Here is a 6,000-nt window from a genome sequence, read left to right as displayed (position 1 = left end):
GTCTCCTCAGGCTCGGCAGCCGAGAGTAATAATTCCTTACCTTTGCGGCTCCCACCTCCACGGGAGCTCATTTAACTGCCACAGCTCCTGGGACAGAGGCACTTGTTATTATCATCACCTCTCTAAACACTAGAGGTACTGGATGCATCTGGGTACTAACAAAGCCACTAGATATTACGTCAGATAACCCTGAGTTCAAATTCCACTCTTTCGCTTTCTCATTGTGTGATGTTAGGCAAGTTACTTAACCTCTCTGGGCCTTGGTTTCTGTATCTACACGTTTACCCTACCACAGGCTACATCGGACACAATATTGGAAGTCCCCATGCGATGCGTGACACACAGGAAGTGCCCACAGGCGTGGCTTCAGTAATCAGCATCATTACCATCGTCTTATCGTCATCCTGGGCTTACTGCTGTCCCTTCTCGGCCTCCTCTACAAAAGGAGCCATTTGAACGAGCTGGTCTAGTTCCCCTCCAACTTCGAGTTACCACCTCAGTCACACATGTGCACACACATGCCCACCCTGCTGCCCCAAGAGGCCAGGAGACCCCAGGCTGCCGAGCCACAGTGGCAAGCCCGGGCTCTGCCCAGGTACCCCAGCGGCATGTCCAGGTGTCAGGAGAGTGTCCTAGTAGCTGAAAGGCAAGAGGGGGCGCTGAGTGGCGGAAGGATGGGCAGGCTGTAGGGAGACCTGGGGGCCTGCACTGCAGCCCAGAGCCATCTCCTCCTGCAGTCCGGGAAGCAGCGCCCATAAAACCTAATGGGCGCTTGAAAGCTCACCAGCAGGGCCAGGTCTGAGATGGAGAGAGCTTTCATCCCTCCCGGGGCCTGGGGCTGAGACAAGGTGGCGGGGAGAGCAGGCCACTGGGCAGCCTTGGGGACCCGATGAGGAGACAGGATGCCGGCTTCACTGAGTGGCTCTGGGTAACAGCTGATGGCAGCAGCCGGCCGTGTCACCTGGAGCTCTTTCCCTCCCCACACCCACACCAATGCTGTGATGTGAGACGGCAGCAAGGCGCCTCCCCTATTGCAGCTTGCTGGCCTCGGATCAGGAAACCGGGGCACATGTTCCTTCATCTAAACCCCCCTGTGCCCATTCTCTGGGCCAGGCTGGTACTGGTGCCATAGTTACAGGAAGGATGACAGTCTCAGGCCTGCCTCCGCCCCCTGTTCTCCGTGTGAGCTCGGGGGAGAGGAGCGGGTTTGGCTGAACTAAGGGCTACATCTGCACATCACACAAGGAGAGGGGTTCCCACGGAGGTCCCTGGAGACACAGGCCATGACGCAGCAGGCTGGATGGCTCAGGGTTTGCCCCCGCAGTGAGTGGGTGCTGAGGGAAAAGGGGGTACCTGACTGTGGTGCTGGCAGCTTGGTTCTCCAGAAAAGAGGGTGCTGTCAGGGGAGGGGGCAGGGGAAGGGCCTTCCTTTCTCTTCACTCCCTCTCTCTTCGGATGGCACACACAGAGCCAGCTCCACCACCTGCCCACAGCCCGTAATTAAGCTGCCTGGCTGCACCAGTGCTTGAATGTTCTGACTGTGGAGAGCACAGTGATTGGCAAGTGCCTGGTGGGCCCAGCTGTCCTGGTAGCAGAGGCAGGAGCATAACTAAAGAACTCCCCCCAACTTCCATGAAGTCTTAAGTTTTATCTTAACTCTAATTTTTTGCTTCTTCATCAAACTATATCAGTATTTGTTTTTATAGGGAAGTAAGTAATCTGTACTAATAAAAGGGTAATGTGCTAATTAGACCAGACATCTTCCAGACGTCCTTCCGGACAAAGCCATGGTGGCGGGGGCCGAGGCAAAGACGGTTAGGGGCCATCAGGCCACCAGGGGAGAGCAGTTAGGTGCAATCAGGCCGGAAGGGGAGGGCAGTTGGGGTGATCAGGCCAGCAGTGGGGAGCGGTTAGGGGGGAAATCAGGCCAACAGGGTGGAGCAGTTAGGCCAATCATGCTGGCAAGCAGGTGAGTGGTTAGGAGCCAGTGGTCCCGGATTGCGGGATCGGGCCTAAACTGGCAGTCAGACATCCCCCAAGGGGTACCAGATTGGAGACAGTGCAGGAAGGGCTGAGGGACCCCCCCCCCCGGTCCCATGCATGAATTTTGTGCACCAGGTCTCTCATTTTTCTAATAATACCACATTAAGTAAAACTAATGATCTATGTTCATTCTGGGCCTCTGAGTGCACCTGGCACACCTCTATGCCCCTCTGAGTGCACCTGGCACACCTCTGTGCCCCTCTGAGTGCACCTGGCACACCACTGTGCCCCCCTGACTGTACCTGGCATACCTCTGTGCCCCTCTGAGTGCACCTGGCACACCTCTGTGCCTCTCTGAGTGCACCTGGCACACCGCTGTGCCCTTCTGGGGATACATGTGCCCAGCTAAGTATCTGGCATGACCCCCGCAGTATTGAGGAAAGCTGACTGTCTAGGAATTGGTGCAAGTGGAGGGATTTTGATGGTTTTGTGCATTGTGTTGGGGAAGGAAGACTTAGGCAGAGCACAGCAGTGAGAGGTCCTGCAGTCAGTGTGGTGGCATAGGTCCCTAGGAGGACGTGGGCAGGGAAGAGGAGGGAGCAGGCAGAAATGTAGGCAAACTTCGGCTACTGTGAAACTTGACCAAATTCAGTCTTGGTGCTCAAGGGACACACGGTGGGAAGAGGCAGCAGGAGGGTGGGACTGGGGTGGAGGAGGAGCTTGTGGGGGGAGGAGCTGAGGAGCCGAGGTTGGGCCGGGAGGTGGGAAGAAGGACTATCAATAGCACCTCGATTTCCTCGCTCACGGTCTGGAGCGCTCCTGAGAGGGCTCGCAGGGTGACCGGGAGTGGAGTCTGACCAGGGGCCGGCTGTCCGCATGCAGCCTGGTCCCTAGTGGCACCAAGAGGGGCTGGTGAACCCCCTGGGCCTGGAAGCACTCCGGGTCTTTGGAGCCTGGCACTAGGCCAGGGAGGGGTAGTGAGGCCAAGGGGGCTCCCCCCACCTCCAGATCTGGAGTCTGAGGCCTGTCACAGAGCTTGCCCCCTGTCCAGCAGTCCCGTCCCCACCTGTGGAGGCCCTCCCTGCGATTCCTACTTACAGACTCTGCCAAATGAAGCGTAAACTTAACTACATCACCCCCCGACAGGGCAGGGGAGGGGCCGGGGCAGCACACTGGGCTGCTCAGTCCCCCAATCTAACCGCTGGCGGGGGTCATTTCAATTACAGACACCAGAGTGTGCGGGGGCCTGGCTGCTCATAAGAGCCTCCATGCTGTTGCTCCGCTAATTACAAAGCTCGTACCGCCTCCCTCGGCAGGTAAATAACAGGGCTGAGAGGCTCAGGCTGCTGAGATGGAGTGTGAGCCAGGGATGGGGCAGGGAGGTGCCTGGACTTGCAGGGAGGGAGGCACAGCCTTCCTGGAGGGAACATAGCACCGAGGCCTCTGCCCCAAGGTGACCATCCACCGTCCAGGAACTGGTGGAGAAACTCCTTGCCTGCACACCCAAGATCTGGAGTTTTTAGATACCGCAGGGCCGCAGGGCAGCCTCAAAGCTGTAAGCTCCAGCCCTTGCTCCTGGCCTCTCCTGTGCATGCGCAGGTCCTTGAGGAGTGAGAGGACCTGGGGAGCCCAGTGCGGAGGGGAGGGCTATCTGTCGGGCGGTCTCATGCTGGTAGCTCTCTCATTGGCTTCCTGGTCTGACCTGTCCAGGCTTAAAGCCAGACCCCGCAGATGGTTGGGTCCTGGACATGGGAGAGGCGAGGGCTCACCTCCTTGCCCACTAAAGCTCCTCTCCTCTGCACAGCCCAGGAAGGAGATGGGGTGTCTGGGAGGAGAGCGAGACCCTCTGCCACCGAATGAATGGCCACACAAAAGGCTGCAAAGGCTCCGAGAAACCGAGCAGCACCGGCAGTTATTCTGAGACGTAACGACGAACAGAGGCTGCCTTCTAGCCGGCGGCTGTGCTTAAACCTCTATTTCAGACGCCAACGTCCCCAGAATCGGAGTGTGGTTTCTTGGTGAGTGCGGAAACTACCTTCGGTTCTGGGGAATGGCAGATGGCAGGAGCACTCACAGCTGGGAAAAGCCCATTTTTGCTCTGTTCCTCAGTTTCCTTCCCCTATGAAATAGGCAGCGTGAGATTTATAAACACTTGGAGGGGCTGCGCTAAGGCTGCTCTGTAAATATGGGCTCCTGGCACCCCATCTTCCTCCCATGGTGGAGGGACACCTCCCGGGAGGAGGTCTTCCGTGCCACTTGTCTTCCTTTTAAATATATATATATTTTTTTATTGATTTAAGAGAGAAAGGGAAGAGAGAGAGATAGGAACATCAATGATGAGAGAGAATCATTGATAACTGCCTCCTGCACGCCCCACACTGGGGATCAAGCCCACAACCCAGGCATGTGCCCTGACTGGGACTTGAACCGTGACTTCCTGGTTCATAGTCGATGCTCAACCACTGAGCCACGCCGGCCAGGTGCCACTTGTTAGTAATGGCATTGCTCTGGATGTAGAGCTGGCCCTGGGCCTGCTTGCCATGTTGAGATCAGTATCACTTGGCACATGAGCAGAGGAGGCCACACTGGAGCCCAGCTTATCGGCCAGTCTTCATTCCTAAAGGGCTGCTTCTTATGGGCTGACGTAAAAAACTTGAGAGATGTTCTTTTTTTAAAATATTTTTAATTGAGTTTAGAGGAGAGAGAGAGAGAGAGAGAGAGAGAGAGAGAGAGAGAGAGAGAGAGCCGCTACCTCCTGCATGTCCCCTACTGGGGATGGATCCCAAAACCCAGACATGTGCCCCCGACCAGGATTCAAACCAGTGACCTCTCAGTGCATGGGACGATGCTCAACCAATTGAGCCACACCAGCCAGGGCTTGAAAGACATTCTCTGGGAAGGGAGCAAGGAAGGAGCTGTAATAGGAGTGGGATAGAAAGTCCCTTTGGCAGCTCCTCCCCTCCCAAGTCCCCTCCAAGGAGGCATGCGATGGCTTCAGCCTTGACCTTGGGATCCTGGAATAAAGCACTTCGGGAAGCACCAGAGACAATAACTGGATTCTGATAGAGGTGGCTGGAATGGGAGCCCACACCAAAGACTCAAAACTGGAACCCATCTGCTCAGAGCAAGCAGGTATTTTTATTTTGCGGTGTATTATTTATTCTTCAGAGTGCTGTTGAGTACATTGCTTCATTCTGATCTTAACAATTCTGTGATGTGGGTAGAGTAAGTATAAGCAGCCCCAAGGTCAAATACTGTATTTAAAGCTGAAGCTCTGAGAAGCTAAGCTCGAGGTCCCCCGTAGACAGTGGTGGCGCCAGGACGTAAACGAGGTGCTTTCTCCAAGACACGGCTGGAAAGGAAGGAGACTCCATAGCGGGGAGTTCGCCGCCGGCTTTTTCCTCCTCTAGCAACGGAGGTAGTGAAGGGGGATTGAGGGATCGACTTAGAGGCTCACTGAGCAGGTCGAGGCAGAGGAAGCCAGTGGTACTGAGTAGGAAGTGAGGAGGGAGACAGGTGGAGGCTTGCATGGACACTTCCTGTTCACAAACTTCTTATGCTCCTCATTTCATTAACAGCAGCAGTGGAATTTCATGGGCAATTGGCATTGAGCACTAACTGGGAGGTAATGAGAGAGAGAGGATGCAGGTAAAGGCTGTTTGAATTTAAATTCTTTTTCTTTGGGGGCAGGAGGAAGGAGGGAGGCAGATTTTTTTAAAGGCAATTTGAGTGCTGGAAAAGTTTTTAGCAAACAGCTTTGGACTTTTGCATCCGCTGTGGCAGCGTTAGGAGTGATGACAGTCATCCAGCCCACCGTGCTCTCCTACCCACCAACTCCCGGTGGCTGCCTTGGGGTGAGAGATGCTGAGGGACTGGGTGTTGGACCTTAGGCAGATGCTGCCCCTCAGACTTGGGAAGACACACTGGGAAGATGTGCACCACCAATGAGTTAGAACGAGTTGCTCTGTAATAGTTATTGCAGAATTGCCATAAGCAAAACTCGGTATGGACCTGGGC

The sequence above is a fragment of the Myotis nattereri genome, assembly GCF_964212035.1.
Source record: "Myotis nattereri genome assembly, chromosome: 9".
Classification (NCBI taxonomy): domain Eukaryota; kingdom Metazoa; phylum Chordata; class Mammalia; order Chiroptera; family Vespertilionidae; genus Myotis; species Myotis nattereri.
Note: the sequence above shows the minus strand (reverse complement) of the source record.